Below are 13,422 nucleotides of genomic sequence, written 5' to 3'. Positions count from 1 at the left end.
AAAGGCATTGCTAGAATCACTAATAGAAGTGTAGGATAATTACACGCCTGATAGATTGTTTCACAACTACTTTAATCATCTACTCATACAAGATCCGAATACGTCCTTAGAGTGGAGTAATATTGTCACATTTTTGGTAGAGATTTTAAAAGTCCGTTTTCCTGCTTGTAATAGTAGACAATCGCTATTAAAATCCAGTGGGCGGAGCCTTTTTTCTCTATACTTCCGCTTTCTTACAGAGAGGATATGCAAACATTCTCTGTTCTATCGACAATGCCATGGTAGGTGGCTCGACCATGGCATTCCTTTGTAAAACTTTCTCCAAAAATAATCATCTAGTGAAAAAAATCAGCATGTTCCTTTACTTTTTATGTGTGCCTAAAATTAAACGAACATTTATTGATTAGTGGTTTATTTCTTAGAACTAGCCGTCTATTGAACAGTTTACAGTGTATATAAATTTAATATATCCTTGTCATTGTCTTATATAATAAATCGCCACTCAATCTCCACCATAACTGTGTTGTTTAACCATCAAACCAAGTATAATAGATGTACTTCGGCCTCTGAAAAACAGTTTTAAATGGATATGCTGAGCTGTGCACGTATGAGTATGATATATATATATATATATATATATATATATATATATATATATATATATATATATATATATATATATATATATACAATATCATGCACAACTAAGTGACCTCATTTTAAAGCTTCGTATCTGTCATAAATAACAACTGTGAAAAGCTGAAATTTTTTAGAACTGGTAGTCGTTATTATCCATAACATAGTAAAAGTTGAATCAATTGCAAGAGATACAAGATAATTATAACAATGGAAGCAAGTTTAATTTGGAAATGATGGGGAAAAAATCAATGTAAAGAGACATATTGGTGAAAGATTAAGTGCAAAGTGGCTTAAAAAAACTGTCAAGTTTGGGGGTGGAATCATCATGGTATTTGGAATGTTTTCAAAGCAAGGTACAACGTCTTTTGCCCCGTTACAAACTCGTGTAAACGCGCAGATCTATAAAAAAAAACATTGTTCAAGATAATGTTGTGCAAATCCAACAGAATGCAGGCTTCAATAGGGCTACCTTTATGCAAGATAATGCCTCATGTCAAAAGGCAAAGGTGGTACTGAGTTACCTTAGCGAGCAATATTTCGAAATTATGGATGCCCACCACAAAGCCCTGATTAAATTCAATATAAAACATTTGGAAGACATAGGAGTAGAAATGTATGGAAAGAAATCCAACTTACAAGGAGGATTTGTGGGTAAAGCTTTAATTATTATCGAGTATTGTCTAGAAGTGATTCATTCTTGTAGTAGGAGATGATCAGCTGTCATTGGGAGCAAGAGCTTAGTTACTAAAGATTGATTTTACATGTATTTTTTATTGTTTTTGGCTGTTTACATTACTTTTTCAAAATTTAAATGACTTTTCGACGTTCCTATTTTAAAAAACAAATAAATAATCGTTATAATTCTTTTTCGTTCCTCTGCAAATTATTCAAATTTTAGTATGTTATTAGGGGAGATAACGTCTACCAGTTGTCTAAATTTCAGTGTTCCAAAGTTGTTATTTGTAACACCTATTAGGTTTAAAATGCTGTACCTTAGTATTGGACGTTACTGTACATAATAGTACAGGATAGTATGCGTCTGAAAACGTCGTGGTGATTGCATCCTAGGACCAAGAAAGGAGAGAAAAATTCAGGCAGATATTATCTGTAGAGCGCGTGAGGGAAAATGAGAGAGGGTCTATATGACTTTCTCTTTAAAAGGAAGATCATACGTCGTTGTAATAATACGGGGAAATAAATCAAGTTTAGTGCCTACAAATAAGGTTTGTGTTTTTATATTGTTCAGAAAGGAGTTAATATTATTTAATATACTATTTTGTTATAGAATGATTAAGAAAATCGTTGAAATATTTAACGAAAATTATGCGTTTACAAACCGTAGAAAATGTCAGTAAAATGTGGCTTTTGAACACAATGGTAAACATCCAAAAAACTTAAAGAAAACCATAGCAATCAAACACTGGTGAACACAATGATGTTAAATGAGAACGATATTTTTTGGTAAAAAAAAGTGATATTTTCAAAACTGCGGGAAATAACTGTTCATTTATAATAGAAATTAAACCAATTGACAGTTTAGCTTTATTGGTTATTACTGACCATATATCTCAGTGGAGATCAGTATCCAACTAGTAATAAAATAAAGAACCACTAAAAACTATATTGCATTATTGAAAATATATTAGCTCAGGTTTTATTTGAATCGCATTTTATCGCGTAAAATCGACAGTTTTTGCGTATTAAATCTAGAAATATATATTTTGGAACATTTGGTCTTAAATATTAAACATAAAAACATGTTCTGGTATGCTCGAAACTGGTGGGAAATTACGTGTTTAAATCTTTATAAGGGTAATTACTTGAAAGACAATAAAAAGACAATCGAAAAATCGATGGAAGATTACATTTCCATAAAATATTTACCTCAAATCATTTGACATACAACGCATGACATTCAACATGAGCTGCTGACTAGAAAATGGTATTGTGTAACTTGTTTATGACAAAAAAACTACCGTCCTTATAAAAAGTAGCCTTTTTATAATACCTAAAAACTAACAGATATTTAATAAGGTCAAAGAGTTTACGGAATTCTCAAGAGACAAATTAAAAATGCAGTTGCATTTGAACGACCTTCAGCTAAATTAATCGGTTCAAATATCTGCTATTATATTACAATTTTTCCATTCTGACTAATTAAGTTGGTGCAAAAATAATGTCGTTTAATGACGTGCACTTTTAAAAGATCATAACTATTAATAATAATCTTTATTAATCGAAAAAAAACCCCATTAAAATCGACATATTGTTGCAAACAAGAAATACGCTTATTCATTCCATTAGCATCGAAATCCGGAGCTCTGGAAGCGATGAAGTCATTGTAGGCCGATTCGGCATCACCTCGGCGTTTGAAGCAGTTTTTGCGTAGGAATTTGGCGAGATGCTTACAAAAATGGTTATCGATGGGCGAGGCGTCCGGATAATATAGTTAATTAGACAGAATCTGGTAGCCCAATTTATTCTGCTTCTGCAGAGTCAGCTGAGCAACATATGCGCAGGCGAGCGTTGTCATGAAGGATAATTATTGACTAATCTCGGGCACATACCCTGGATCTGCTGGTGAATTTTTCAATTCGTCGGCAGTACTTTTTCGCCGTAATCGTTACGCTCGGATTCAAGAAGCTGTGATGGATGAGCCTGGCCGCAGACAGCCACACATTCATGATATTTTTTGTGCAATTTCGGCTTCGGCAAGTGTTGTTGCTCCGGCAGCCAACCACCGTGCTGAACGTCACCGGTTGTCGTTGAAGATTTACTTCTACACCCACGTCACAATCAGCTTGAGAAATGGGTTGTTTTAGTGGTTCAGAATTAGTGTAAAAGACACCACAATACGACGATTTTTTCTCACTGTTAAAATTATGCGGCACTAATTTATCAAACATTTATTACTTCCCTATTTGCTTTAAATCAGGAACAAATGTTGATGGTAGACCTTCACGTGTAGTTTGCGAAGATCGACTTCGATTATGGATTTCAAATGTTCGTTATAAACCGCACTCGCCCGGTCGCAACCGTCTTCATCTTCGAGTTTCTCACCCCCATTGCGATGTTTTTGAACCATCGTTGTGTCACACGTTCGTAAGTTGTTCAAAAACTAAATGCATCATTAAAATCACGAGCTGTCTCGGCAGCTTTTCGGCCTAGATTTTATTGAAACAAGAAAATCGTGCGCATTTGAATTTTGTCAATGCTGTCGAAAAGCCTATAACAACAGAATGAGTAAATTGTAAACGATAACGAAAACCACGGTTTGATAGAACGAATAATGCCATCTAAAATGATATATAACATGGATATATATATATATATATATATATATATATGTACTAGCAGAACTGCCCGTAGTTGACTGGGTTCAAAAACAACCTACAGAAAATGGACTGTGAGTGATGAAAGAATGATAGGTTGTGAAAAGTGTAAAGAGATAGGTTTTAATATTAAGAAATTTTACCCTAAGCCAAATGTGATAAAAGTAAAGATAATTTTCGAGAAAACATATGATTTATATCAACTTGGTTTCTATTCGTAGCCAAGATTGACCAACTAAATGATGTTTCCTAACAAAGAGGAAATGTTATAAATATATATATATATATATATATATATATATATATATATATATATATATATATGAGAAATAAATGTTACCACGGCCAATAAAAGTTACTTTTATGGTAGAAAAGTTCATTGATTTGTATTTTTAAGTAGTTTGTAAATTGTTTTTTTTTTAATTCACGGACCGGTTAAAACATATCAAAATGGCAGCGACTTTGAAATGGGGAGCCCCGTTTTCGATTTGAAGGAGGGGGAACCTGATCATTCTTTGTTACCGATCTTGACACATCGAAGACCTTCGATAAGGTATGGCATATGGGACTACTTCACAAGATTTCCAGCTACGGTATTACTGGAATGTTTTTTCTCAATCATAAAATCATTTCTCTCTGATAGGTTCATAAGTGTAGTGGTTGATGGGCAGAAATCAGCGGTTCACAGTATTAATGCTGGAGTCCCCCAGGGGTCCAACTTGGGCCCAACTCTCTTCCTACTCCTACATCAATGATCTCCCAAAACACATACTTAAATAATTTGTTGACATCTATGCTGATGACACGATCATCTATGGCAACACACCAAATGTTGTAAATGACAAAGTTCTCTCTAATTCTCTCTCCTCTGATCTTGAGCGCGTGGTACATTGGGGGAGAGAGGTGTCTGGTCCCCTTTAATGCACCCAAAACCAAGCTTCTCTCTTTACATCATCAACGCTCTGATCCCCATCTGGCATCAATTGAAATTGATGGCTCTAACCTTGGGGAGGCTTCATGTTTTGACAAGCTTCTTTGTTAGACTTTTACTCCTGATCTGAAATAGAACATGTCCATCAAATCTGTTGTCAGGGAAGCTGGGAATATGGTGGGATCGTTCTACCGCTCCAGGAGATATCTCACTACTGATGCTATTCTTTATCTGTATAAAAGCCAAGTACGCCCAAGGATGGAGTACTGCTGCCACATTTGGACAAGAGCTGCTAAAAACAGCCTATCCTGCCTTGACAGAGTACAAAATAGACCGTGGTTTAGTGGGTGATGCCCTTTTCTCTTCCCTGCAACCTCTCTCCCGCAGAAGAGACGTTGAGAAACTGTCCTTGTTTTACCGTTATTTCCATGGCAGGTGCTCGTCTGAGCTCCAATCTCTCGTCCCCCCTCATCAATCTTTCACAAGAAACACCCGTCTGGTTAAAATTACTGTCAATAATTTTCCCCACTCTTTATTTGTGCCTAAAACCAAACGTAGAGTCAATGAGCAAAGTTTCTTTCTTAGAACTGCACGCCAGTGGAACTCTGTGCCGCTTGCCTGTTTCTCACCTGACTACAACTTGGAGTCTTCAAGTACAACATAAACAAACTCCTGACAAACAGCCCCCTTAAGTAAGACACTATCATAACCCCCAATACTAATGATTACTACAATACTATCTCATTGATTACTGTACACGCAATAACCTATATCCCTGAGTGGCCTTCGGGCCTTGATAAGTGGTGACCCCCATGTAAAAAAAAATTAAGAGAGTTCTGTCAACGTAAGGAATATTCGCAAACATATTTTTATGTTTTTCGTTATTTTGTGCTTGAGGAATATTCGATTATGGCATGTGGAATTCATTTAAGTAGTTATCGCCTCAAATTTCCTTTTAATTTCGGTTCGCTGAAATTATTTAAAGTAAAGAGCATTAAAAAATATTTCAAAACAATAAAAGACATGAACTGAACTTTTATTGACTATGGTAACATTTATTTCTTGTATATTTATTTTTTGGGGTAGTCGTTTGTTGTCTTTTCTGCTAAACACTCTTACTAAATAATATCGACGAAATATAGAAACATAAAGAAACAATAACAGTTTTGAAAAATAATGAAGTTTTACTTACTTTAGTAAAATAATCCGAAACAGCAAAATGGGATATTAAAATGAAAATACATAATTACTTTATTTTTTTAAAGCAAAGAATCCATACAAATATGAATAAGAAGAAAATGGTACCCTTTTAAACACAACAGCTTCGTTTCAGTTTTACAATATTGAACGGTGTAGTATAGCGCTCTCGGATTCAGTGTTGCACTATTGTAATATAAAGAACACACAGAAAGGGTTGTAATCAACTGAATTCCTTCTAGTACACTGACAAAAAAGTTTAAACGGATAGATAAAATAAAAATAAAAAGGTTATGTAAATGTTTTTAAAAAGACACGTAGTCACGTGAGAAGTATTTTTTCTTTATTTTCACACGATAACAAGTAACGCTCTTGTTTTTATTATATATTATTTATCTATTTATCTATTACGAAAGAGTGCACCGTGCACGTGCAGAAGGAAAAACACAATGGTATTCCAAATTGGTGTCGAGAATTGTCTAAAGTTCCGATTTTTCTTTGGGGGGGGGGCTTTCAATTTTAGAAGAACGTGCATTTATGAGGTGAATTTATTCGATACAATATGATTAAATTCAAAAAATATAAATAAAAGCTAACGTAAATAAAGATTAAAGTTAAGGTGTTATTGTGGACCCTCACCCCTTAAAAAAAAACCTTGTTAAACTTTATGACATATTTACATTCTATGGAGGTCAGGCGCGAACGAACACCCAATAATGTGATTATACCATATTTCTTCAAACTGAAAAATAATTATCAAAATATGCTTACGCAAATAGATATGAACAGTATTTGGTAAAGTTTGTACCATATTTCCATCGAGTACATGCGCGAAAGCAGACCCCACAAGTTTATTATACCATCTCTATTTAAGTTTAACATACTTATCAAAGTAGTCTTATATACATCTATATCAAAAAACCCTTGTAATTTTTTTTTTCATTTTTTATTTCCATATGTGGGGGGCAGGCGCGAAGACATACCCCACACTCTTTTATAAACCACCGTTCTGCAAGATAAAACATACTCATTCCTTATCCTTGATATATCTTCTATCATTATAGGTGATAATTTTTTTTAATAGTCAATTATATAGGAGCCTATTAGTGACCAGACACATACACCCACAGACGCCCAGCTTTATATATATATATATATATATATATATATATATATATATATATATATATATATATATATAATGCATTTATTAAGAAATCAAATATAAATTAATGTATTCAAGAACATGATATTTTTGAACCACTTTATTGTCAACTGAAATGTCCACATGTGTAATTTTGTATCATGTGCATTTGGATTTTCTCTTCGATTACCTAAAGACTTTTTTACACACGAATGTGCTTCACGCCTCTCTTTTCTGTTTCAGTTAATACAATTTAGTTGGTCTATAAATGTTTCTTTTATAATCGTAATGCCAAAGTAAAGCTAATTTTGTGTATCAATATTTTTGCTTATTCACTTATGCCCTTTCATGCGTTTTCGGGTTCTTGACAATTAAAAATAATTAATTCTCAATCAAATGTAGTTTACATGGGTTTTCTCAGTTCCCACATATACTGACTTGTAGTAATATTCCCACTCGAATATGGTCGAGCATTTAGCTTGCTAGCGCTTCCAATTGTGGATCATTAATTGTTTTCGGCATTTGTTATTAATTTGAACGAATGTTTGTAATAGTAATGTAAGCTTTTGCAATTTAAACAGCTTCTCCTAGCTAAAGAATATTTCATGTGATTCAGATTTATTTTTTGTTTCTGTTTCACATGTTGTGCCCTTTTAGTTAATGTTTTGTTGTGGACTATTTTATTTATGTTTCTGCTTACACATTTACTTTCTATTATTTAGGTCATTAGCTGATCTATCCTGTATTGTTTGTTACGTTCGTCACTTACAAAATACTGTTATTATTTTTTCCTTGATGTTTTCAATTAATTATTATATTATCTACGTGTAAGTGTAATATCTGTTAGTTTTCATGCTAGAAATAGAGCGTTTTAAGCTGTTTATTAAAATGTTTGCGTTAGATATTTGTCATAGGGAATTGATTTTCGATCAGATTAAAGATTGTTTATGTATGTGTATATATATATATATGCATATATGTATATATATGCATATATGTATATATACAAATATATAAATATATATAAACGTATATATACATATACATACATATATATATATATATACGCACATATATATAAGCATGTATACACATATACTTATACACACATATATATATACATACGCATATACATACATATATATATATACACCTACATATATAAACATACATATATACATATATACACGCATATATACACCTACATATATATGCACACACTATATATATGCACACGCACACACACACACATATATATATATATTTCTGATACGAATATTCCTATATTAATGCGGATGAATCATATCGGAATTACAATTCTTATAAAACATTTACATTTTTTAAAATCACATTAATTAATGTCGAGTGATTTAGCGAAGAAGACAACAAAATACAGTCAGATAAGGAAATGCTCTGACTGGGTAGCCAGCATCAATCATCATTACCGATCGAAAAGTATTCAGAAAAATGTTATTTCGAAATTCAATAAGATTAATTACGAAAAAAATGTGATATAAAATCTCTTAGTGACATTTTCTATAAAATGTATTAATATTGTAAAATATAATAAATAATTACCGAATTTGCCTTCTTACTAGTGTCTTCATATTCGATATTGTGCGAGATTTTTTTAAATATACGGTTGATTAATTACTAAAATTATTGATATCGAATATAATAATTTTTATGAAATGTGTGCGAATAATTTCATAATTTGTAATCGTTTAATTAATTTATGCCAATGACTAATCATTATGCATGGCATATCTTTTAATTTCACCCTGATTTTGATAGATTGAAAATGCAAATTAAAAGCTAATTATTAAAATATGTGTTCTGTGCACTGGATTTTAGTATACTGATAGTACATTTACTCTATATTGGACTGTTTATGTACATGAGTTCGAGTAGTATGCATTTTGAAAGTGTTTCATATTTTACCACATGTGTCTCAGATCTTAGTATGACTGCGTTAGTTTTTTTTTAATTAGCATTATGGTTATTTATCTTGATTTTCATTGGTTTAAAACTATCAGTAACTTCGGCAGACTATGAAGTCATTATTTCAACATACTACACGTGTAGAAAGACTGAGTATTACCGTTGTTATCCGGCAAATAATCGCAGGCAATCTTTCAAACTAAAATAATGAAAATTCCCATTATAATGAAATAATAATTGTTATTCCTGCAGAAAATATCGAAGGTAAGTGGGGCATTTGATTTTTCAATTTTTGTCAGAATTAGTAACACATCTAAGAATTATTAAAAATGATGAAATGTAAGTTGATTGATTGGTGCGTTTGTAAAGAATTAATAGATCCAGACTATATATTAAAGCTATTACTTTCGTAAGGGGTGCGATAATGTCGATTAAAATTATGAAAAAATGATTGTCGAACTTTGTAACATATCACAGAATTGTCAAAAATTATGAAATGCGAGTTAATTGATTGGTGTTTGTGTAATGGATTAATAAACATAGACAATACATCAATGCTATTATTTTTCTTAAGAGGGGGGCGATAATGTGGGGTAAAATTACGAACACTGAATGTCGAATTTTGTAACAATAATGCAATATGAGTTAATTGATTGAGTTTTTTGTAACAAATAATGCAATATGAGTTAATTGATTGGCCTGTTTTAATGAAGTAATAAACCCAGACAATTTATCAGTTTCTGTAGATGATCAACAATATTTTTTTCTGAATGTTCGATGTAAACTTCTGGGAATGGCGTCACATTTGTACCTATTTACTATGCCTCCCCACGGGACAGAGTTAGACACCAGGGTCGTTTTTTAAAGTGGAGAAAAGGTACACAAATAAAAATTGTCTCAGTCGTGAAGGATTTCTCCTCCACCGAAAGAGAACAAGAAAATGAAGTGCAGCATCTGAAGAACAGATACTACACTTTGATCTTGCCCAATGGTGAGTAGAAAGAGTCATGATCATGTTGCATTTTTACGTACTTGGAGTTCTCTATGAATTATCACACCTTCACTTTTGGGGTGGGGCTGGAGAGAGTAATGTCCATTTTGGGGTGGTGCAATCTCCCAGAATGTAATAATTCAAAAATATGGAATAACTATGGAATCACATTCCGGAAATGACATTGTTTCTCTTACTAATGTATTGTTGGCGGTTGTGGTAGTAAGGGGCGATAAATAGATTTATATTGAAAATTGTGGTAAAGTAATAGTTGCCTAATGATCATTTGCATATCAATGCATTTATGTAATTATTTAGAAATCCTGCTGAGTTATGGTCAAGAAATGATATTATTTCACTTAAAATGATTCTGTCAATAGTTGGGAAGGAAAAACACAGTAATGTAGAATTCTGTAATGAAGCACGGGTTGCCTAATCAAACATCTTCTTAACATATTTGGTTATTTGTTTGTAAAGCCGGCTGAGTAATCTGAAAATGACGTATTTTTTCCAAACAAAATTGATTGTCAGTAGTGGGGAAAAATGAAAGAGAGTGATGTAGAATTTGATAATAAAGCAGGAAATCCGCAAAAAAATTTTCTGCTCGCAAATATGAAGATTCTGCCATCAAAAACCTAAAGCAGGTCCTCTATAAGATTGCGGCATTCTTCTCGAAATACAACACTTAATGAAGTACTGCCAATTCAACTCGTTTGGCCCGATCCCAAAACTTGCGAATTAGTGACATAAAGTATTCGATAATAATGCTCTTTTGAGGATTATATCTTTTGTTTATTACTTAACGAGTAGAATTCCATTTATTTGCAAGTTCTTACGACCGTTTGGGAAAAGCTACTAGAATTAAGCGCAGAGAAGAATCTATAATCAGCAGTAAAATTATGTGTAAATGATCTCACTGCATCTCCTGTTAAAACTGGAGGATTAGCGTAAGTGTAAGCTATACTGGTTTGACATTTCATAAAGTGTATATTCTCTCCTTTCCCTTTGCTGATGTTGTATGCGTTTTATATCAGGCTTAAGAGAACAAAAGAGCATTTGCAATATTTGCAGTATATATTTACACGCTCTAAATATACTTTTAATTATTCTAAATTGTCTACATATGGATCACTTGTAAATTCAGAGAATCTATAATATAAATTTCATTAGTTTGTTGTAACGAACTTATGTTTGTATGTATGTTTGTATGTCTGCCTGAAACTTGCGACCGAGGCAACGGAATTACACAGGACCTGTAACATTTTGAAGCTCGCACTTTCGGATGAAACATATCGAAAATTAAATAAAAATTTAGTTCCTTCACCCTCTTCTGGGAACTTTTCTACAAGGAGGTGTCGCTTTTCTCGCCGATATTTTTTAAAGTCTTCCCCTCTTTTCGATTGGCACGCCCTACTTTAATCCTTAGTCATTCCGGTTTGGCGATGTAAGCAACGGCAGAGACGTCTCGTTGTTTTTTTACGTTATTTTTCTCCTCAGGATTACGGGTTCTAACCTATATACTACGATTCTTTTTTTGCGCAACACACACCTCCAAACATTCGGGCACCATGGGGCACCGCGCATCAATGCAGGGGCAACGCGGGGCAATGCCGAGAAAAAGGCTAGTTATAATAAATAAACTAATAAACCGGTGTAATCCAACCGTAAATACAAAGTATGCTTTTCTAGAAGCATTAATAATAAACACTCAAACTTAGCATAAAGCAATGTATTGACGTTCTATCGTCTATATAATAAAACAAAGTGCACACCGGTCACTAATTTAGCACTAGACATAATTTTAATTCTATTCTTATAAAAGTTTATTGATGTTGGACTTAAGTGTATAAAGAAAGCTGTGGAATAAAAACTGGTAGTTCTACTAGACTGAAATCATTAGACTAATCATAATTATCAATACAGTCAGTGTAGCCGGCGGAAATCTGAAATAATTATGTTTGTAAGTAATCTATATACATATAAAAGCCAAAAAGTCTGTATTGGTGTGTCTGTGTACATTTTCTTGCCTAATAACTCTGCAAATTTTCGGTCTAGTAACTCGAGCTTAGATATAAGGTGCATTAGCATTTGGAAAAATCGTTTTAATCGGGAGTCGGCCAGATATTTTTCTGTAAAATGGGGTAAAAGATCAAAGATTTCGCCTTTGGAAAATCTACAAAGCTCCTCCACTAATTTGAGATTTAAAACCCTTGAAATTAACAAGATAGGTTACTTGGACAGGGATCAAAATTTTAATTTAATTGAGCCCAAAACAAGGTTAAGGTGACATAATTGGGTCAAAGTTAAAGAAATGACCTCTGCGGTCGCAACCAAATAACTCAGCCAATTTCTAATCTAAACATTTGAAACAGGTATTGAGATTGGGCAAGAATTTTAATTAGTACAAATATTTGACTAATGCAATGTCTAGCAAACTACTCAGCAACTTTTGGGGCTACATATCTTTCTCTTTACGTAAGGGTATTAAGACATGGGACAAGAATTTTACTAAATTTCTGAACAAAGATTTCGCTGTGAGTAAACTTTTCCAAGTTCTACTAAATAAATCTTCCAATTTTCGGTCGAAACACTTGCAAATTTAGATGTAGGTTACTTGGACATAGGTAAAAAAATATATTTACATGTCATACCAAAATATTAAATGTAATTTAATAAAAATTGGGAGCAAAGAAAAAAGGGTTTACCCCTGCGGAATCTAGGCAGTTACTCAGACGAATTTAAGTCTAAACATTAAATATGTTACATAAAGTGTATTAAAATGTAGCAAAGGCTACGAACAGACAATATAACCTGAGCAAAGGCGGGCGGACATGCTACTATTAATTATTAATATTAAACGATATATGTACACGTATATATATATATATATATATATATATATATATGCGTATATATGCATATATATGTACATATACATACACATATATGCATCCTTATACACACATATAGAAAGATATATATATATATATATATATACATATATAAATACATGTATGCATATATATGCGTGCATGTATATATACACATATAAACAAATATGCATGTATGTTCATATACATACTCATATATACATATTTATACACACACACATATATATATATACAAAAATACATATATACATATAGATACATACATATATATATATACGTACATAAATGTATATATACATATATCCACATATATAAATATATATATGTATATATATAAATATACAGATACAAATATA

Source organism: Euprymna scolopes, chromosome 3 (genome assembly GCF_053919585.1).
Source record: "Euprymna scolopes isolate OS-2025 chromosome 3, ASM5391958v1, whole genome shotgun sequence".
NCBI classification, from domain to species: domain Eukaryota; kingdom Metazoa; phylum Mollusca; class Cephalopoda; order Sepiida; family Sepiolidae; genus Euprymna; species Euprymna scolopes.
This window is presented reverse-complemented; position numbering follows the sequence as displayed.